This window comes from Vicugna pacos, chromosome 4, assembly GCF_048564905.1.
Source record: "Vicugna pacos chromosome 4, VicPac4, whole genome shotgun sequence".
Taxonomy (NCBI): Eukaryota; Metazoa; Chordata; class Mammalia; order Artiodactyla; family Camelidae; genus Vicugna; species Vicugna pacos.
The window spans coordinates 59,922,092-59,945,285 of record NC_132990.1 but is presented as its reverse complement, the minus strand read 5'-3'; the positions used below and the strand labels follow the sequence as shown (position 1 = coordinate 59,945,285).

Here is a 23,194-nt window from a genome sequence, read left to right as displayed (position 1 = left end):
AGGGCTAGTGGAGGTCTTGAGGTTGGAGCACGTAGGAAGGGGTGAAGAGTGGAAAGGGTCCACGTGGTCATAAGCCATGCGAGCTGCGGGGAGAGTGTAAGAGGAGGTGAGGCCAGGGCGCTGGAGGTGCGTGGACTTGGACCTCTTCTCTGAGTGAGCTGGGAGCCCCGGGAACATAGAAGGCTTTCGTACAACTGAAAATATACAGCCCAGTTTGTTATCTGCTCTTTGCTTTCCCTAATGGCCAAAGTCTCTAATTTTCATGGTATCAGATCTGTTACACTTTTTCTTTAGGGATTTCTCCATTGCGTATATGCTCAGAAATTCCTTTCTCTCCTGAAGATCGGTTAAATAACCAGCTGTATAACTATGTCTAGTTTTTAATGTTCTCATATCTCCATTTAACTTTTTAATCTGGCTTGTTCCATTTTTGTGCAAAATACGATATATTTTAGGTGAGGCTTTCACTTCATTATTTTTGACGTCTTTCCCCCAGTGGAAGCCAGTGTTCCCGATAGTATTTGTCAGCTCGTTCATTGTGTTCCCACTGGTGTGTGACACCATGTTATGACATATGACATCCTTATGCATTCTAGAATCTGTCTTCTTGGCTACATACTCTGTTCCACTGATCTATTTGTTTGTTCTGGACCAGGCCCTTTAGGTCTCTAGCAAAGTGCCTAGAACTATAGGTGAGTAAATATTTTTTGAGCAGCTTGCTACAGGTTTGGGGTAAAAGGGAACTGGACTCCTTTGGGAAACTGAGATCAGTTGTTTGTATTGTTGGAACATAGGCGGAAGGAGGAGAAGGTCATGGGAGGGGGCAGTGTCTGGAAATAAGGCTGGAGGCGCAGGCAGGACGTGTAATTCAAGCTGAGTAATGTATACTTTATTACAAGGGCAATGGAAGATGATTTATCAGAAGGTTTTAAGCAGAGAAGTGACAGGATCAGATACAGCAAGCCAAGTGAACTCAGTGGAGAGCTGGAGCTCAAAGCCAGAGGTAAGCAAAGGAATGTAGATCTCCTAGGAATGTGCAGGCTGTTGGCAGAGGGCGCTGGACCTCACCAGTGCCTTTCCAGAGGGGAGTCCAACTGACAGCTGGGTCACAGGGAATTGGTGAAATAAATGGGGGGCACATCCATCATTTATTATTTTCCTTATTGGAATGACCTCTAACTTCTAACCCCAGCATTACAAATGATGCTGTAGGAGAATTTTTAATGAAATGGATAGCAATTTGTGACATATTGCTAAGTGAAACTGAGAAGGTCATCACTGGGGAATAGATTTATGGGTGATTCTAACATTTTCTATTGCTTATTTGAATTTTTTTTTCTTTTTACAACTGTACTAATGAGGACTGGGTTTTTAAAATAATAAATTTATTATACATTTTGTGATTAAAAAGGGAAAATTCACTCTAAGAAAAAAAGACACTTGGATTCTGTATTTTCTCAATTTTTAGGAAATGTCTAGAATGAATATTTTTTCTTTCACATAGGAATAACTGCTTATGTGGAAATGCCATTCTTTTACCATGAGTTTACGCCCTGCCCCCAGAAAATTCTATAGGCTTTTCTCTATTTTCTTTTGACATTTTTTTTTTTATTGGAGAGAATTTTGACGCCAGCACAGTGTCTTTTTCTTTTGGCAGTAGTGGTGGTGAATTTTTATTTTTTAATTTAAAAAATTTTCTTTGTGGGTAACATCCCATTGCCCCCTGAAAACTTGTAGAATTTATCTTTGTAATGGAGGAATTTTGACATTAGTCCCTTTTTGGTCATTTTACTTCGAACTTATTAATTGCCTTTGATGTGAATATTTTAATCCTTATGGTTTTAAACTAAGAACTAAGTTATAACTTCTAAAATTGCTCTGATTTTGTTGGTGTGACCATCGCTGTTTCTTTGCTTAGATTTTCATCTAAGCCCTCTATAATTTTCAGCTCTTGTCCTTTACAGCTACGTCTGGGGAAGGCTCTTCAAGTTGTTTTCCACATTTGCTTTATTTCCTGTGTTATTCCTTCTCTTTAATGTCTCCATTGCTGATTTTCATGCTGCCGTTTCAGTGCGAGTTTCTGTTTTGTTCTTCCGTATCTCCTGTAGCCCCTGCTTATCTCTGATTATGGCCTTTGCTCTCACTTTGTTGTACTCTTACTCGTTCCTATTCTCTCTTTTACAATTTTCTGTGTCCTCTTGGGCCCTATTAAGGATTCCAAGTTTCCTAAAATTTTCCTTTGATTCTCACCAAGTATAATTTTCAAAGATGGGTGGGTCTCTTTTAGATTTTCAGAGTGATATTATCTTTTCCTCGTGATACAGTACCTTTTTTCATAGGGCCTATTTACTCTTTTTTTCTGTTTTTTTAAATTGGAAGTGTTAAATTTTATAGAAATTTAGATTAAAAAATTAAAAACATTAAAATTAAATTTTTAATTAAATTTTTTACATTGAACTTTTCATTTCATTAAAAAATTGAAACTGAAATTTCTCTCTTCTTTGTTTTACAAAAAAATGGTAAGACCTGTTCAGCCCTGGTGTTTGTGTCATCAGTCAAGATGAGTGGCTTTTCCTTGAGTCTTTGTGTTATCTTGTTGCGTGACTCTTAGCCAAAATTTCATTGCGTTCTGTACATTTATAGAGTGCATCCTGCTGGAATGAGGCTTGCTTTTCTCTTAGCTCCCCCTTCTGAACCCAGGAGCATGTGAAATATCACAGCCTGAGTTGTACATTCTTATCGGAGCTCTTGCATTTCTGCCTTCGCTATAGCTCTGTCCGTGTATGGAGCCGGAGGAATAGAGCAGAAGGATGAAGTGTCTTCACTGTTGTCTTTCAACTCAGCAGAGCCCTTTCTTTCACGTAGCGGAGCTTGAGAATCCCTGAATTATTTTTTCTCAATCTGTCTCCATTGATGTTTTAGTTAGTGGAAATTCCTTTCCTTCCACACATTCCCATTCTACAGTCTGTTCTTATTGCTGGTTTCATAGTTTTTGGAATCTTCATCAGAATGTCAGTGTGTTTTCAGGAAAAGCTGCTACAGAAATTGTTAAACAGATACCATTTATACCAAAGCCTTATATTTCCCTCTGTTTAGCAGAAATATCTAAGTCTTGTGTTCAATTGAAATATTTTTTCTCAGTATCATTTTCTCGTATAATTACTTATTCTACTACATCCTCCCAATGTCTCAACTAATCTTTCATTTGCTTTTAAGTCTTTTAAAATCCATCTTGGAATTTGGAGGGACACAAATAATAAATGAATACATGGAGTGAATTTTTATTTTAACAAAACTAGCCAAATCACTAAGATTAAAATAATAGTTTATTTCAAAAATTAGTAATACTGAGAATTTCCAAGCCAAGTTGCAAACACAGAACACCTCCTGTATAGATAAGTTATTGTCCACTCGGCAAACTGGGTAAACATGATCATATTTATCTCTGTGCCAAGAATAAATGAACTGCAACCCATAGGAGAATTAATAATTTAATGTTTGTGCTGAACTCTTGTTTTGAAGCAGCTCCTGGCTTTTTACAGACTTTTCATTCATTTTGAAATAGTCCCTGAGGAAGGAAGGAAGTGTTTCTATCTCCTTAGACAATGGGTTGTGGTGGGGGGCTTACAAATGGGCAGACAGGCGTTCATGACTGTATGTTTTCCAGCCCAGATCTATCTCCAAATTCTGTTTTGTTCCTCTGTATCATGCTACCTCAGTATTACCAGTTAGTCCTGTCCCAATAACAAGGATGCTCTCTCTGCTACAGTCTGAAGAGGTAGAATATACTGTAATAATTGTGCTCCATTGCAGACATTTTGGGTACTGTCATAGTTTCCATGAAATTTTATTCTTAGTTCTCGAAAGTATAATATAAGGCCAGAGAACATTTCAAGACTAGGGGAGATTTCTACTCGGTTTTCTAGCTGTGTAAAATTATCTCATTTCCCCAGAATTGTTCAAGAATGCAAAAGGATATAGATTATTTAAGACATATGCTCCACACACCATTAGGTACTCTCTATCCTAAAAAATAAACAATGGTAGTGAATAATTTCTTCTACTTTTATAAATATTTGATCTGGCATCCTTAAATAACAGATTAGGCTGGTGAAAGTTGATGTGACTTTTTCACAATTGTCAGTGAAAATTGCTGAAGTTGTTGTCTTAGGTTCATATGTAGCCAGAGTGTAACAAATGGAGTTAATCTCTTCTGTCAAACATATTTTGGTTCTATTGTGCTTAATAAGTGTGTGCACACTGTTTACCTTGGGTCTTCTTCATGTTCCTGATCTCTGTCTTTTATAAAGAATGTTGTTAATGCTCAGCCACAAAGCTTTGTCATTGGAAAAGGTGGTAGACCACTGGAGTTTCTCTCTAACACAATAGAATTGAATTTGTGCTATAGTGTAGGACCTTTGAAAAAGCTGCGTTATCAAGGAACTGGAAACACCCTGTAGAGTCTAAGGACCACGTATTTTACTTTGAAATAATGCTTATCTGTATCTGTATAGAGATATAGATAAGCATTTTTTCATGTCTATATAGATATATATGAGCATTATTTTATGTATATCTTTATATATATATAAAAAGAGAGATTTTGCACAAAATACTACATAGAAAAGGATAATTTTAGAGTGTGGTTGATTTAAGGCAGTAACATCTATTTGCATTAATTAAACTGGTTATGAAGTCATTTAAAGTTTTTCTTTCCTTTATTTTGGTGACAGATATACCCATTTTCCCATCTTGTGCCTTAGACTTCTCATCACTTTTTACTGCCAGTTAATGTTGTGGCATGTGAATTCTCCCTTCTACTAGTATATTATTATATCATTATATACAAAATGTGATAGGAGAATATTTTTCTGGTCCATTTCTTCACTGTGTCCTATGGGTGACAAGGGATATTAAAGAACCAACAGATAAGAGAGTGAACATTCAGATTAAATATAAGAGGTCGTAAAAAATGCCAGCAAGAGGATGAAGCAATCATTTATACCACCATAAACATTCTTTCTAGACCTCTCAGTACAATAGATTTTATGGACCTCACATATCTGGCCTGGGTGGTATACGCCCGTGATGAGAGTCTAGAATCAGACTGTCTGGGTTCAGATCCCACCTCTACCACTTCCTAGCTGTGTGATCTTGAGCAGGTTGCTTAACCTTTTTTAGTGATGGCAGCAAAGTCTGCTAGACTGCTCCTCTGGTGTGAGCTGCTCTGGGGTTAGTCTGGTCAGTCTTCCCTGGTTCCTGCCATTTCTTCAACCTGCTTCTCCAAACTTCTCAGCAACTTTAATGAAGCTTCTATCACGTAGTTCAGCCATAATTTATTCTGTTGCTTACAACTAATGACTGTAAACGTACCCAGCCATCTAGAAGCTGTGCAACCATGTCTTCATGCATGTTAGTTCCCTTCCACTACCTAACTGCCATGTAGATATTGTTCAGACATGGATACCTGACATTCCAGGCCGCTGCAGTGGTGTTGCATGCTGGCCAGCAGGTCAGGGTTTGCAGTCTTATCTGCTTCATCTATAGAACAGCAGTCTGGACTTCCTTGATATTTCTTTGACCCATTCTCCCAGCAAGTGTTATTGAATAAATACCAGTGCTAGGTCCACGCTAGGTGCTGAAGTTGCATTATTTTTTAAAATGAATTTTTATTGCATATATAATATAGAAATTTATTCTTTTCATTAAAAATCAGAACATTACTGATTAAAGATAAGTCCTATTTGACCACCGCCATTCCTGTTCCTCTCCACACCTTCTTACCTGTAAAATAGGGGGGAGTTTCTGGTTTTCTTTCTTTCTTTCTTTTTTAAATTGAAGTACAGTCAGTTTACAATGTTGTGTTAATTTCTGGTGTACAGCACAATGCTTCAGTCATACATGTATATATATATTTGTAAAATTATTTTAAGTTTAGAGTAACTTTTCTAGATACATTTTTCCACATATCAAAGTAATAAAACTGTGTAGAAGAGAAACACTATGTGCTCTGGTTATAAGGATTTAATACAGGTTTTAAGGACCTTCCTGGAGGAATGAAGAGCATGCTGTTTCTAAATGGCTTTATCAGTTAGAGGCTTAGTTGTGTTCTGCAAAAATGGACTCTGGGTGATTGAAGCAGAAAAAGACTTCATTAAAATTGCTCAGTTCAGCAAGGTAGCAGGATACAAGCTTGACATACAGAAATCTGTTACATTTCTTTACACTAACAGTGAAATATCGGGAAAGGAAAAAAAATCCCTTTTAAAATCAGGCTCTGGGAAGTCTGTCTACATCAAAGAAACAATATGTCTCTCTGCCCCAGACAGTACCAAGTGGAGACGAGCTCCCTGTGTCCTGATGGAGTCATGGTGGGGGTTGGCCATCCTGTCGCCTTTAGACTCCATGTGAGTTTCTCCATGCACATGAACCCCGTCTTTCACTCCTGCTCATTCATTCATTCCACCAAAATCTCATTCTCCATTTTGCATTCATGTGGGAGAGAATGGAGCAAGGACCTAAGGGAAATCCTGGAATCATGCTGATGCATTGGGATAAATGCAGGGATTAACAGAACTGTCCAGAGACCTTAGGAAGACTGTACAATTAATATTTCCTATGTAATAATGTACTATATCCGCTGAATGCATTGTGTCCTCAGGAGACACTTGTGTACCACCGGCCTTGGGAAATTTCTAGTCTCTGCCTTAATGACTCTCACTGGATCATTCTTGCTTTTTTTTTTTTTTAATGATATTGAAACATTGCTTCTGACTTGGAGTACCATACTATTTAACAGTGAAAGTGAAACAGGATCAGAACAAGAACTCTTGATACCACCGCTAGGAAACAATGCTATAGAGAAATTATCGCAGTGCAGTAACGTCCAAGCAGGCTGGGAGTCCTTGAGAGCTTTCACCTCTGTATCTTCTTGATTGGCTATAAAAGGGCTATAAATAAGGCAGCTGTTTGTCTCAGTTTCCATAGGAACGTCCTGGTTTACTGTTGTCATCCCAGGGCAGTTATCCATAGTGTCCCCAGGTTGAACAATAAGTTACATAATCACCCTATATATAAAAATCTCCCTCCCTCTGGGTATCATTATTCCAGTAAATCTCTCTATAGATTTTGAAATCCCCAGCTGGTTTAACCTATATTCCCTGTGTTTGGAGTAAATGTGTTCTGATTTTTTGTTTGTTTGTTTTCCACTCATACCTTTTGGGTTTCTCACTGCTTCTCAAGCACACCCTCATCTGCGATGTTGCCTTTGGTCCCCTTTTCCTCTATGACCATATTAGCAGGCAGGCTAGCGATTAGAATACCCGATGGCCTGTACTCAAAATTACAAGCTTGGCACGTTGTGGACATTTGTAACGGCTAGGGGAAACTCATGATGTAATGTTAAGTAAAAGAAGGAGGATATAAAACTATTTCCATGTGTGATACTAATTATGATTTTTTAATGGCCATGACTGGAAACATAGTAAATTTGAACTGTAACAGTTCTTATCACTTCATAGGGAGATTATAAATCAAATATTATTATGTCTCTTGTTCATACAAATTGTTTGTATTCCACACATCATACAGGGTCATATCATATTTTATAATCAGAAAAAAAATAAAAATAAGGCAGTGGTGTTAGTTGTCTTTTTTGCCTTAAGGAGTACAATGTCCAGACAGTTCTGGAGATGCCCCATCCATCCTTTAGTAGATGGGTTTTAGATTAGTGAGAACCCCTCTGCCTTTCCTTATTTACTTACACAAAGAGGCTCTGAAAGACAGCTTTTCAGGGCTTCTCTATAGTGTTTCCTCCAGAGCAAGTAGAATCAAGGTCTCCTTTGTTATTTGGAAAACCTCTCCTTAGAGACTTTCAGGAACTCCTAAATTTGTCAAGCTTTGCATTAACCAGTTCTCAGTGAACCCAAGGAAATTTGACTGGAGGTGTGTGCATCACTCGACCAGATGGCCAGTTGTTGGCCCATCTGATACTTCCTCTTCATGTTCCAAACTCAGATTATATTATCCAACCCAGGTGTAAAATAACTAGTTAAGCACAGTGGATGATCTCTGAGGAGCTTGATCTGCCAGTGTGTCCTTGTGAGAGTTCTCATCTCTTCAGAGGTGACCAGCTCAATGTCTTGAAAAGAACATGACTTTCCAACACAGGTTGACCTGCATTTGAATCTTTATTCCCCCACTGAACTAACTTACTAGCTTTGTGTCTTTGGACGACTGTTTTTTTGTTGTTGTTAAATCCTGTGACTCTGTTTCCTTGGAATAATCACAACTTCTCATTGATTGTTGGGAACTCTTTTTTAAAGTATCTTCACTGGTGCCGGGTTTGTAATAGGTGCATCATAATTGTTAGGCAAGTGGTCTGCTCTGGCAACTGGGATACAGAGATTGGCAGGTGTCATTTAATTTTCCATGGGTGCAAGGCAAACCTGGAGGGTGTCAGTCTTGCTTCCAAATGCCAGGTGGGGAGAAGGGACTGGCAAGTTGAATCAGTCCACTGGCGCTATGGTTTTGGCTTCTGTTGCGAGTTGTGCTGCTGGAAGGCTGGTACTGCTCAGCCGGATGGGTGCCTGTCTGCAATTGAGGAGATGCTCCTGAGGGTCTGGATTCTTGCCAGCACTGCAGTGTACCTGGCTGCACTGCCGTGTTCTGAGCTCGGTCACTGTTCCTCAAAAAGTCAACACTATGCCAGAGCAGCTGAGTCTGTAGGCATCCTCTTTCAGCCACCAGCTGCATTTCTGCTTATGACTGAGGCTCTTTTGAGGCTGTACCACGTACTTAAGAAAGGCTGATCTCTGCACTGCACCCCCCACCCCAATGATTTCTTCTTCGGTGTACTCATTGTCACTTTCTTCCAGCATCTCTTGCTCAGTGGCACCCAGGTTCATCCCAGATTTCTGTGGTCTTTGATTTTTGGGGAATGGGAGCTGCAGTCTTCATCCTCTCCTCTTTGAAGATTCTGGACTTCTTACGCAAGTTGATACATCCTCTACCTAGAGCTTCTGGGGAGAGGGGGGTTGACCTTTTTGCAGGTGAAAAGCAGCTGCTGGCTTTATATTTGCACAATCCAGTGCAGCCACAGAAATGAACTTTCACACAATACAGACCAGCACTCAGGGGACTTCATTCTAGGTCTTTTCTTAAACTGAGAAGTCACTCCAGGATAAAAACAAGACAAAGCAAAACAAAGCCAAATCCATGTGCCTCATCGGTCACCCCCATTAGAGTTATACTTCGTAAATTCTAAGATGACACTAACAGTAGATGCAGCATTATTTTATGTTCCACTGGAAACAAAACAAAAAAACCCCCCAAAACGCCCCACAAAAGCAAGTAAGCAAACAAACAAAACCTTTGCCAATTAAACTATGAAGCCTCATTCATTATAAGATGCATCTCAGTTTCAGAGATGTTAAAATATGAAAACCAAACCCAACCAAACCCCAAACAAAAAACCAAACCTGGGTCTTGGTCTTAGAGTCGATGAGAAAGCGATAGATGTTACTTCCCCATCAGTAGGAATTAACCACCCCCTCCACCCCCAACCCTAGGGGTTAAGAGACGAACCAGGACAGACTGCATCCTGTAGATTCAGTGTGAGGTTAAAAGGTTTGGGGTAAGCAGGCGAGGAGGAGAGAATGATGAGAGAGGTGGCTCTACTTGGTCTGCGTGAAACGCAAGCATGTTAAATTCATGAGTGAGAAATCCCCTGCTTTAAGTCTTTGTTTCAAACTTGGAATATCTATATATACATACATTTCTCCCTTCTTTCCATCTGGACTTAGTTGAAACCTCAGGTCAAGCCAACCTGAAAAAAAAAAAATAGTGGAGCCACCTTCTATGGTATGACATCATGTCTCCTCTGTTTCTCATTATAATAAGTTGAGTTTCAGATGTTAAAACCATATCCTCTTCACCCCTCTTTGCTTTCCTTTTCCCCTCCCCCCAATAGCCCCTCCCGGTGAAGTTCCACTGTTTTTACAGTTGAACCACAGTGCCAGACACACACAATTATTCACCTGACATTGGGAAAACACATCCTAGGACTAAGAATTCAGCTTTTGTAATTTCTAACTCTACAAAGTTTTTAGTGTGTTTCTTCACCAGGTGCAGGTCTCCATATTATTTTCAAGTTCCAGTTTTGACCTACATACAAGAGGTTACATTTTATAAAATGAAAAAGTTTGAATTTGCTAAAAAGTATCACATTTTTGGGGGGGACAGATGTGAAATTGTAATAGTTTATAAAATAATTTATACAGTTTTATTGAAAATATAAAATGAGATATAGAACAGGGAACTATGTTCAATATCTTATAATAACCTTTAATGGAAAAAATATGAAAACGAATATATGTATGTATGTATATGCATGACTGGGACATTGTGCTGTACACCAGAAACTGGCACATTGTAACTGACTGTACTTTAATTAAAAAAATAATAAAAGGGATAGTAACATAATTTTAAAAATTTAAAAATAGTGGAAACGGGCCACAATAATGAAATGCTACTTATTCTTTCCACTGGAAAATATATAAAGGTTGTATAAAAATTTTGGCTATAATGCACAGTAATTTCTAAAATCTTAATCTAAAAAGCAACCAAATTGTATTGTTATGAAATACATCATTATACAGAATTTTTTTAGGAACAAGAATTTATAGCGAAATATAGCCCAGTTATTATTACTATTATTTGAGTAATTATAGCTCCTAATATTTTATTGAAGAGGCACATTTGTACAAAACGTCAGTGAAAAATAGCAAACTAACCATTTCTAAAGTACAGTTGACAGAATTATGGCAATGAGATGTGTGAAGCTGTCATCTGTGGCCACTCTGCTATCTCTAAGCATTTATTGAGAGAAGTTGTAGCAAACTGGAAAATGAATAAAAGAAACTAGCACAGAGGTGTGGATCCTGGGGTATGTAACTGACAGGCAAAGTGCTTTGTCTAAAATAGACAGCAGGAAACAGGAGAGCTGATTTGTAAATAGGTATAAAACTTTGTACCCTACAAAGAAAACACATTCTTTTTCAGTATCTGTGAATATTGAAAAATTATAGAATCCTGTATTAAGGTATAAAAACTGCCAGTAAATTTAAAAACTAGAAATGATTCAAATCCCATTGTTTCATCCACTGCAAAAATATTAGAAACTAAAAATAAAAATTCAAAACAAACAAATCAGCTCCTTGGAAATACTTCTAAAACTCTCTGTGGCAGATACTGATACCTGGCCCCTGTTTATCTGTTTTTTCATTTTACATGGTAATAGAATTTTTAATTGGGCACATGGCCAACCAGCCAAAGACTACATTTCCCAGGATCCCTTGATTCTAGATGCAGCCATGGGACTAAATTCTAATGTGGGTGGCAATGATGAGTGCAACTTGTATTTTGCAAATTCGTTCCTTCCCCCTTATGCTTCTTCTAGGGGCTGGCATGTGGATCTGAGCTCATGATGTAGAAACTGCTTACTGTGGAAACTGGTGGGACAGCAAGATAGAAAAAACTGAGCTGCCCTCCACCCTGGAGTCCTGCGTGGACATTTACCTTGTTTGAGCCACTCTCACAGCAGCCAAACCTGATTCCTAAGTAATACGTCTCTTTTCTTGAGTTAAATAGGAAAAATATTTGAAGCAGAGATTACTGAAAATGATGATAACACTGAATATGTAAGAACTTACATATTTGAAGCTACAACTAGAACTAGAATGCATTCTTTCAGTGCATTTCTCAGAAATCAGAGAGAATGAAACTGAGTTAATGTCATCAAAGAGTTGGAAAATAATCAAATTAATCTAAGGGAAGGAAGAGAAAAGAAAGATAAAAGCAGAAATTAATCAGGGTACCTAAAAAAGAGAAATTGGCAATAAATTTCACCATATACAAAACACAGTGTTATGAATTAAAATGGGATCTAACTAAAATAGTAGTTATAAAAAGCTGAGAGAATATGATATTTAACACTAACGGGTATGAAAACTGGCAGTTTTGGAGGAAAGTGTATATTGCTCAAACTGAGTCAGGATAAGGAAAAACTGAATAGACCAACAACCTTTGAATTAACTGAAGGTGTTACAAAAAGAATTATCTTCAAGATGGCTGAAGACCTGAATCACTTTCATGTGTGAGTTTTTTTTCAAACGTTCGAATAACTGGTAATGCCAATACATGGCATATTCTAGAGCACTATATAAAAGTAAGGAAAGTTTTCCAATTCATTATACAGTGCTAGCTGAAACACAGATTATAAAATCTGACAAAACATACAGACAATATTAAAACTCTACATTTATGATCACTGAAGCAAAGCTTCCTAAAATGCTTGCCACGTGGGAAAAAATGTTCTACATTTACAATTACAGAGGCAAACCCCCCCCCAAAAGCAAAACCTACCTAAAATTCTTATGAAAGACAAAAATAAAACTATATTTGTAACTATAGAAAAAAATTATCTAAATTCGTTACAAATCAACTGTAGAACTACATTAAAATCTGATTTCTGGGAATATAGAATAATTTAAAATTAGAAACTCTATTAGCACAGTGTATCACAGCATCATTAGATCAAAGGAGGAAACCCACTGAGCATTTTTATAAATTCTTGAGATGAATTTTCTGTACCTGGAGATGCAAAATTGTATACCTATCTAAGATAAAATTCAAGGAGAACTAAGGATGGACAGATAATATCTTAATCTGATAGTGAATGGCTCTCTCAAATTAGCCCAAACATCATACTTACTAGTAAATTCTAAAGGTGTTTTATCAAGACTACAAAGAGGACAGGATTACTAACCTTCATCACTTTTTTTCCATCTCAGTTTTATTGAGATAGTGATGGACGTCAGTTGAATAAGTTTCATCATCACTTTTAAAAATGAAAATTTTGGCAGTTTGAGCTAAGAACATGATAATATTATCTGTATTTCTCAGTGATCTTCTCAATGAAGACAATCAAAAATGGCAGCAACAACAGAATCCTAGAGAGAAAAAAAATAAAGAAGTCCAGTTAAAATGACTGTACCATTATTTTTCTATACATGAGAAACAATCCACTGGTAAATTGAGGGGAAAATATATAATTAAAGTTTATGCAAAAATATAGAGAAAACAATACAGTAAGTGAGAGAATATTTAAATAAAAATGAATAAATGGAGATATAACATGTTTCTAATAAGATAACCGATTGTATCATCAGTTCTCCTCAGGTTAATTTATGTATTTAATGTGACTCCAAGCAAGACCCCAACATGGGTATTTTGGGCTTATCAATTTTTTTTGGTGGAAGTATGTAAATCCAAGAATATTCAACATATATGCATTAAACATTTTAACATTGTTTTTACTGAGATAAAAGGAATACAGTAAAATATCCAGATCTTGATTTTACAGCTCAATAAATTTTTACAAATACATACACCCCTTGTGACCACCTCAGAACATGCAGAATGTTTTCATACCCTTAGAAAGTTTCCTCACGGCCCCCTCCCAGTCAACAGCCCCAATCCACAGGTAATTACACTATTTCTATCATCACAGATGTTAAGTTTTGCCTGAACTGCGTAAGAATGGATCCCTACGGTGGCTACTCTTTTGTGTCTGTCTGACATTTATCCATGTAGTTAAGTATATCAGTTGCTTGTTCTTTTTTGGTGTGTAGCAGTCCGTTGTATGACTGTAGCACAACTTGTTTGTCCATTCTCCTACGGATGGACATTTGGGTTATTTCCAGTTTTGGGCTATTAGAAATAAAGTTGCTATAAACAAACATTCTTGATCAAATTTTGGGGGCGCTATATGCATTCTTGGGTATATACATAAGAAGAGAATTGCTGAGTTATAGGGTAGATGAATCTTTAACTTGATTAGAAACTGATAAATATCTTTCCAATGTGACGTAAACCATTATTTTTACACTCCCACCGGCATTGTATGTGAAGAAGATCAGTTGCTCCACGTTCTTATCAGCCCTTTATATTGTCAGTCTTTTAATTTTAGCCATTTTCGTGGTATGAAATAGTATCTCACTGTTGTTTTAATTTTAACTTTCCTAATTGTTGTAGTCCACTGAAGCTACTGTAACAAAAATACCGTAGACTGTGTGGCTTAAATAAAAGCATGTATTTCTTTTTCTCTTAAAATTTTTACTGTATAATTCCATTTTTATGAAATGTGCAGAAGAGGCAAATCCATGCAGACAGAAAGCAGATTGGTGGTTGCCAAGGGATGGGGGGACAAGAGGAATGGGCAGTGACTGCTGGTGGGCATAGGGTTTCCTTCTGGGTGATACAATGTTTTGAAATTAGTGATGATGGCTGCACAACCTCGTGAATATACTGAACTCCACAGAGTTGTACCCTCTTTGAAACAGTGAATAGTAAGGTGAATGTTTTCTCAACGAAGAAGATGAAAAAGAAAGAGGCTGAATCAAAAAGAACAGAACAGTAACCCAGGCCTCTTGTTTCTTCTACTTACCCCTCTGCTTCCCTGTTCTTGAGAATCATTCTGAGCACCACTGAGTCTTTACTCTTGTAACTCTCTATGGACCAGGGCATGGGTGGGGATATCATAGTCCCAGTGTGCCAAGGGCTAGTTCAGAGACAACCCCCCCAGCCCCCAATGGGACTCTCATATCCACATTTCCATTGGTTCGGGACATCAGGGACCACATTTAAATACAATGATGTGGATATGGAGAAACTTCATGGAGAAACTCTTGTACCAGACAGCTTTCAAACTTGGGTAGGTTTTGAAGTATGGGGGGTGTGAGGATCAGCAGTGGACAAAGAAGAGATTTAGTGAACGTGTACTCACCTCAGCAACAGGAGACCTGGCTTCCATTTCTGGCTCTGATGCTCTCTTCTTGAATGGTTTTTGGTAAGTTCCTTTCACTTCTTTAGAGTCATTTCCCCCCTCCCGACTCCCACCATGTCTTAAGCTACCCAGCCTCTTCAAGTCCAAGCTCTGCCAATGATTTGCTGTCTGACCTTGGCCAAGGAGATATCATTCTCAGGTTCTCCATTGCATCATTTCTTCGTGGAGAAGATTAGCCCTGTCACCTGACCTTCTCCAGACCAGAAGGGTTTGTTTTCATGTCCTGACTCCTCTGTCTGCGGGCCTGGGTTTTGAACTGTTATGGAATGTTTTTTGTTATCTCAGCTTCATTAGATCCCTCAAGGTAGGTCTAGAGTGCCAGCTCTTAAGCTAGCCTGTGTGTCTGCCAGAATTATTAGTTACAGATATTATCTCATATTTCCTTCATTCTCTGCCCTTTAAAAAAGTTCTTTTTTCTCTGTGTTTTATTTTATTTCTATTGACTTGTCCTCAAATTCATTGATTCTTCCTTCTGCTGTATCTAGTCTGATACTAAGCCCATCCAATACCTTCCTAATTTTAAATATTTTAGAATCTCTATTTTATTGCTGCTTATGCTTCCATCCCTTTGTTGAAATTCTTCATTTTTTCATCAGGTCTATTTTTGCTTTAATTTTTAAAACATTTCTTGTAGTGATTTAATAGCCATTTTCAGTCAATCCTACATTTGGGTTATCTGTAGTTTTCCTTCTATAGATTATATTTTTCCTTTGAATAAAAGTCACATTTTCCTTCTTTCCATGACTTGTAACTTTTTCTTGTGTTTAAAAGCTATAAAGATTGAAGTAAATACTACTTCCCCCCAGAAGGGAGAATGTCTTTTCTTCTTATCAGGCAGCTAGAAGGAGACTGGAGGGGATTTTTGCCTTGATCCTATCAGGAATTTAACAGAATTCAGGCGGGTTTGTAGCTTTAGTTAGTTTCAGGTTGTATTTGTTTTCAAATTTCTTGAGAGTGCAATCTTATCTGTGTATACTCACTTCTAGTAGACTTTGAGATCTGTATTTGATTTCCAGCCTTGCCCCCAGATTCCCGGATGCTTTTTTTCAGACACTGAGTGGAAGTACAGTGTGGAGAATTGCTGGAAGGAAGGACTTGCTCTGCATTTGAGGTTCCTAAGATTTTACTTCATTACACCAGCTCACGTGGTATATCCACTATGCCAGTTAAAAGTTTAACTGGTTTCTGCTTACCCCAGCAGATTCTTTCTGTCTAAGCTCAGCAAGTGTTCCCAGGATGAAAGTAGTCCAGGGAAGGGCCTGTTTCTCTCTGAAAGTCTTCAGATTCTTTTCATTCATAGCTCTCCAGTATGTTAAAACATAGGGATTTTTAGTTAATCCATATTTTTCCAGTTTTTCTGGTGAGAGCAATGATCTGCTACAACCTTCTGCATCTTAACGTGGAGTAAAATTCTGCAATAGAATTGTGAAAAAAAGAAGAATCATGAAGTGACATTTGCATCACAGAATTTTAGAACACATTATAATTTCATATTGTGGTGTTGGCACAAAAATGGACCAATGTCATTAAGTCAAACATAACAGAAAGTCAAGAAACAGAGAAGGTTGTAGCTTGTGATAAAGATGGTTTCCCCCCAGATTTTGAAGAGTAATGTATTACTCTATGCAAGGCAAAAAAGTACCTATTCGTGAGAAAATAAAATTAGAGCCTTTCCTCATCCAGTACTCCAAAAAGAGGTTGCATAAGAGTTTATTTGAAAAATGAAACTACAATATAAAAATTCTTGAAAATACAGAGGAATTGATTCTGCTTACAGGGTGAGTGAAAAATTTCTAAGCATAAAATTAAAGAAAAATAAAAGAAGAGAATAAGAAATGTAATCTTTCTACCTCAGAAATTATCATAAACAAATTTAAAGTCCATTTCTAAAACAGGCAAAACATATTTGTAAAATAAATGACACATTGTTATCACCCTCAATATATAAAGAGCTCTTATAAATTAACAAGAAAAAGGCAAATAGGACTATGTCTTAACAGGTAATTCACAAAGACATACAGATGTCTTAAAATACAAAAAATGACATCATTAGTAATCAAAGATCCCTCTTAATACCATTTTTTTGTTTCTTTACACCACTGTGGGAGGAGAATAACTTTAATACCCTAGTAGGCTTTTAAATAATTTTTAAATGAATAAAAAATTTGTCAAGGAATGAATTGCCTAAAACATAGTTAACATGCAGTATTTTAGAAGCCTGCTTTCTTCTAATCAATCTACTTCAGTAGCTAATTTTTCTCTGGGCCCATTTTGTGGTACTAATTTTAATATGTTTCTTTGTGAAAATTGATTTTCCCAGAACTCACTGGACCTTAGGTCTAGATTGGGTCAATATCATAATAAATTCCACTGGCATTTGCCCAAGGCTGACAAAGACGGTCCAGCTCTTTCAAGTCTTGCTTGATTACTTTTCTGGTGTCTTACTTTAGCTCAGTGCTTGTGTCTTTAGTACCTTGTGCTCCCTTTGGAATGTCTGATGTTCATGAAACTTTCTGAGAATTGTGACTCAGCATTATCACTGCTGCTAGTGTCCACCAAGACAACATTGATGACATTGCCAAAAGATGATTTCCCAAGTGCTCGGGCCCTTGGGTTGTCTTGAGTGTCATTGCAGCTCCTTTAGTCCTCACCAAACCAAAGCTCTGCTGTGTGTGGGCAAAATGGGGGAGCCGGCATCCTTCCTGACTCTCTGTCACACTCTGTCACCTGGGTAACACTATGCTCCTTTTTCTTCCTTGGGGGTAGCAGCTCATTTACCTCTTATAATCCTATCTATTCCAAGGGACTAGACCAGAAACCAAAACCAAGATACACCCTTTGATTCCATCCCAGTTAGAGAGTGTCCTCCCAAGCAAAGGTTCACCTGAACTTCTCCACACACCAGCGAGTGCAGATAAAAGAACAGCTAACCTGTCTAGTCCACCCCTTGTCGGTCATGTCCAGATACGAACGAACCTCCCATGGGATCACCTGTAACACCCAAGAACACATGCACAGGCTGAGTTAGAAATGAATGATGCTCCATTTCCTTATCTTTTTTTTCCTGAATTTTTCCTTCACAGATGTCAGGAAGGAATGAATGATGCTCCATTCCATTATCTGTTTTTGAATTTTCCTCCACATACAGTGGATAGTCTCCTTCAGCATTGCCTGTATGCCTGATGCTGTTTGACCTCCGCTAAACCATTTTGCACTGTGGCCCTCATTTTTTTTCTCCATATGATAAGTCAATGTCCTTACCTATCTCCCGGGTACACACTCATCAACTGTGCGGAAACAAGTGGCAGAGAAGCCCATGCAGGCATAGTAAAAATCTTAAGACTTGAAGCCAATGAATCAACTAAAGAGGCAAAAACCTCCATAAGAAAGAGGACTGACCTTCTGAGATTTTGTCCCTCCGGGAATATTAGTTTTACCTTTCCTGCTAAAGTGATGGTAACCAGGCTGGGAACTCTGGATAGATTATTTATTCAATGTGACAGCCCCTCCTCTTCTTTCCCTCCCTCCAACCCTTTACCCATGACCTTTCCAGACTCTTCAAGTTTTTTTTTTTTTAAAACAAATCTCATCAAAGAATCAAAATTAGGTGACTAGGCATTGATTACCTGAGTTATTTTTGTTTCTCTTTGTCTCAAAAAAAAAATGTTGAAACATTTCCCAGTTGATCTTTACCTATGGAAGTTAGTGGTGGCAGCAGCAGCCAAAAATGCTAAATTATCTCACTGATGGTCAGAAAAAAACAAAAGTTCTGTAGTTCCAGCTGCATGTGTGGTAGAAGGAAAAATGAATTCTTGAAAAAAAGGTCCGTTGATTACAGCTTTCTCTTGTCAAAAAGAGAGATTGCTCAATGGGAAATGGAAGATCACAAATCTTCTGCTGTTGGAACCGAAAGATAGAGTTATAATACACTAACAAAAATAAAACCTCCTCCCTCAATGAGCTACTCAAACACTACCCTGCTTGAATAATGTGCTAAGTTAAGTAGGGAGGCCTGCGATGCGGTAATTACTCCAAGGAGGCTGCAGGGAAAGGAAAGTACATTCCAGACACCTAATCATTTACAATTGAGTTTAATGAGGTAGTAATTTACAGCTTCAGGGGTGGAAGTATGGAAAGGTCCCTGCCAGGAACTGGGCAGACTCTTTAAAATCCTGGAGTTTAATGAAGGCATTGGAGGGTGGAATCGCACAGCTGAACTTGTGTAATTCCATCTGCTCAGTGCTTGGACAGGAAGTAAATGACAGGGCACTCGGGACCGACATCTGGAAACAACATGTTTCAAAGGATTTCATAAATCCTGCAGTAAAAGAAAAAGAAGAAAGAAGAAGAAGAAGAAGAAGAAGAAGAAGAAAAAAAAATACAGAGGTGAAAGGGTGTAATTATAGGGGGGTGGGGAAACACAACAGAGAAGGGCCACTGAGGGATTTTTTTTTTTTTTTAGTTTAAAGAAATAACATTTTCTAATGTCAAGTTCAGTCACAATAGTAGTTGACAGAACGCACTTGTCAAGCCCAAAATGAAAACAGAAGGGACTGAAGTTTCCTTTCGGGATAGGATTTTGGTGACGACTGCAAAGGAGTTTGGCATCCACTGAACTCACCAGAATACCCCTTTCCAATCTTCCAGTAAAGTTGCCGATAACATCTATTTTGTCATCATTTCTTGGTTCATAGTATCCTGGGTTAATTTCACTCTGTTCCCTGATACTTTTTAAATCTAGCTAGCACCGGAGGGGAGTTTGTCTTCAGAGATGAAAAAGGCTCAAGGCATAATTATGGAGTGTGGGGGTGAAAAGTGGCTGGTAGGGAGGCCTTTCATTATGTGATACCAAGGATTGACATATGCAGAAACCAGCATTTGTTTTCTTCTCAGTTAGGCTGAATATCCTTCATATTTCATTGTATGCTATCCCTTTTCAACTCTTCTGAGCATAAACCTTGTTCTCCCCAGTTTCCAAATCCTCAAAAATATTCTCCTATTTGTAACCAGGTTTCCTCAATTCTTTCGTTCCCTCGTTGTTTCTGAAAATTGAAGGAACAATGAGGGAAGGTCAGGTGAAATAGAGAGGAGCCGTCGCGTGTCTTGACTTTTAAGAGCGTGGATCCAGGTTAAAACTTATCCCTTCTCAGGCTCTTACGAAATATTCAGGAAGGAAATAGCACAGTCTGACTGTGTGCCATGCAGGCAAGTGGTGGAAATCGTGATCACAATTGCATTCATAGTCGTAATCACTGATAACAGGGCTCAAGTGTTTACTCTGTGCTGGGAGGTTTTTATATATTATTTCATTAATTCTTTCAGTAACTCTGCAGGTATGAAACAGGCCATACTTTTATGCCATTTTGCAGATGAGAAAACCGAGGCTCCTAGAAGTTAATAGCTCAAGGTCACTAGGAGAGTAGGTAGAATGGAGAATGTAAACTCAAGTCTGTCTGATTTGAGAGCCAATAGTCTTTTTACTTCTATGTTACGTTGCCTGGTATTTTATATGTTTGGATATCAGATTGTAAGGACTTTAAACAGATTCGGCCAGAATGCAGAGTGATGTTCCTAAGGACATCTTGGAAATCATTCCATTCCCCCCAAAGCAAAAAATTCTATCTTTAAAGTATCTCATATGATATTTGGACTCCCGAATACAAAAAAAAAAAAGGGAATTTTTTTTTTCCTCATGTAGTATCTTTTTACCATAGATCTTAGAATCTGGCTCAGAGAAAAGGGAAAATTGGTTTTCAAAAGCTTTGTTGTTCTCTTTTCTGGAGAATAAATTGTTTTCCATGTCTTAATTTTGAACACAGTCTTTTGCTGATTAAAAAAATCATAAAACAAATTTTTAAAGTTTCTCAATATCTATAGTCTACCTTTTGAAAGTCTGGCAAAATCTGTTCATTGGAATAGTAATTGTTCTTTGGAAAGCTGTGTATGCCTATCCACAATAAGAAACATGTGACAAGGTATTTAGTTATGGTTTTAATTCACATGAACTGGGTAGGACTTTAAAGTTAAATAAATCTTCACATGTGTGACAAAAACAAGTTTCAGTATACTATCGGTAATGCCAGCAGTGAAATCTGAGACCAGAAGCACTAATAAGGGTGGAAAAATATTGAACTTTTTAATATTAAGCTCTTATTTCTCTCTCTTTCTGGTCTGCAGAGTTAACAGCCTGATTATTGGAATTTCCTGTGGTACTGTTAGTTTCTTTCCAGTTTTAAGAATATTGTACTGCTAATCTTAGAGAAACCAGTCTCTTACTTGGAAAGCATATACTTGACTTTCCCACAAATAAGACTATTTTTCTCTCTATAGAAGATCACAGAGCTACAAAAGTAAGTCGTCTGCCATTCCCTGGACCAGTGAGTACCGACTTGTGTTGGACTGTCAGCATCAGATGTTACTTCCATGATGCCAAAGTTGCCATATGTAAATGACCTCTCAGAGACCTTTGGCATGAGTCACACACAAATTAAAAATAAAAATCAAGTCCACTTGCTGGTTCTCTGTTTGATTCTTCAGAGAAATACCCTGATGTCCCATTTATCTAGCATGCTTGGGGGGTTGAGCTCTTCCATGAAATAGATTTTTTTTTCCCCCAGAAATTTTACCTCTTCAAATGCAGCCTTTCAAAACTTACAAGCAGATTCTATGGCTATCTTTCTAAAATTTGAGTTATCTGCCTTCTTAAAAAGAAGATACAAAATACAACTTAGTCTTGGCCTCATCATCTCAGATCATTATTCTCAACAATCGCTGTCTTACGCGACCCTGTCCTGGAGGGCAGTAGGGAGAATCAGTGCTGAGGTGTGAAGGGCTATCGAGGTGTAAAGGGCTGTGCTCAGGCTGGATGGAACCACACTAGGTTGTTTAAGTTCTTGGAGAGGCTTTTGGAAATTGTGTGTGTGTGTGTGAGGGGTGCTCCCCCTAGGACTGGCCTCATAGTTGGTTGCTTTTGAGCGTCTGTGGTTGGAATACCTAACCCTAAAACTTGTGGCTCTGAGAGCCCGCTAAGCTCCTGGTGTGTGACCTTGGGCTTTGTGACAGCTGCTTAGGTCATTTGGAAGCTGCGGTTGTTGCACTTCTCATCCTGGATTGTGTCGTGGGTAATCCGAGGCTGCCAGATTAGTCACCTCAAGCAGACAGTTTCTCTAATGTTATGCTTATTTCGCAAACGAGTCAGTGATTTCACCACTCTCCATCTCAAATCTTCTTTCTCTTAGAGACTCTACTTCACTCACGATGCTGCCAGCTATTCCAGTCACTTCTATCAGAGGCCCCCAGGTTGTGTAGCATGAAGCTTTGGGGTACATGATTCTAAAGTCAGGTAATCTGGCTTTGAATCTCTGTCCCCCAATTTAATAACTGCATAGTCTTAGGCACAGTGATTTATTTATCTCACCCATCCATTTAACAGATACTTACTGAATACCTGTTATGTGCCAGGCAATGTTTTGGGCCCTTGGGGTAGAGTTCTTAGAGATGACAGCCTAGTTGGGGGAAATAGGCAAGAAACATGCAAGTAAATTTATGGTGTGTCAGAAGGTGGTGGTGCAAGGGGTGTGGAGAACAGAGTGTGAGTGATGGGAAGGAGGTTTGGGGATGTTTATGGAAGCTGTTTCAGTGGCGTACTTGGGAGGAAAGCCTGATACAAATGCAGTCAAGAGGGAGATTTCAGACACCATGTGTAGTCAACCTTTGATAGAAGTTTCGCAACAGAGGAAGGCAGAGATGTGTTGTGGTAGCTGCGAGGGAATGTGGGGTCAAGTGAGGGTTTTATTTTAGGATCTAGCATTTCTGAGTGCTGAGGTGAATGACCCAGGAGAGAGAGGGAAACTGAAGATGCAGGGGAGAGAGGAAACAATTGCTGAGGTGATGTTCTTGAGTTGGCAGGAGGAAGAAGAGCGGACCACACGGGTGGAGGGCTTGGCTCAGCTCGGAGGCCGAGAGTTTATCCAGGGCCCCAGGAGGGACGGTGGGGGATGGGGGCACACAGAGCAGTGTGTCAGGAGACGTGGCGGTGGGAGCGGGCTAAAACCTCAAAACCTCCTTCAGCTGCTTCTGCTGTCTCAGTGACAAGGAAAGCAGGCTTGGTGAGAGAGAAGACAGGGAGGGACTGCTGGAGGTTTGCGGGGACAGAAAAAGGGACCAGCTAGTCATCTTAGAGAAAAGGCGCGTGAATGAGCTCCAGAAACAGTGCTGAACTGCTGGGAGGCTTTGAGGGACCACTTGAGGCTGGCGACCATTGGTAGAGAGCTCTGTCGGTGATTTTCT

At 38.6% G+C, this 23,194-nt stretch overlaps 1 long non-coding RNA gene across 1 annotated transcript; it reads left to right on the top strand.

Moving 5' to 3' along the window:
* Window positions 1-618: 618 nt before the first annotated feature.
* LOC140696127 (uncharacterized) lies at window positions 619-21,414 on the top strand. The gene is made up of 3 exons (XR_012072186.1): window positions 619-692; window positions 900-1,003; window positions 21,236-21,414. It is a non-coding gene; the product is annotated as an uncharacterized lncRNA (long non-coding RNA).
* Window positions 21,415-23,194: the final 1,780 nt, after the last annotated feature.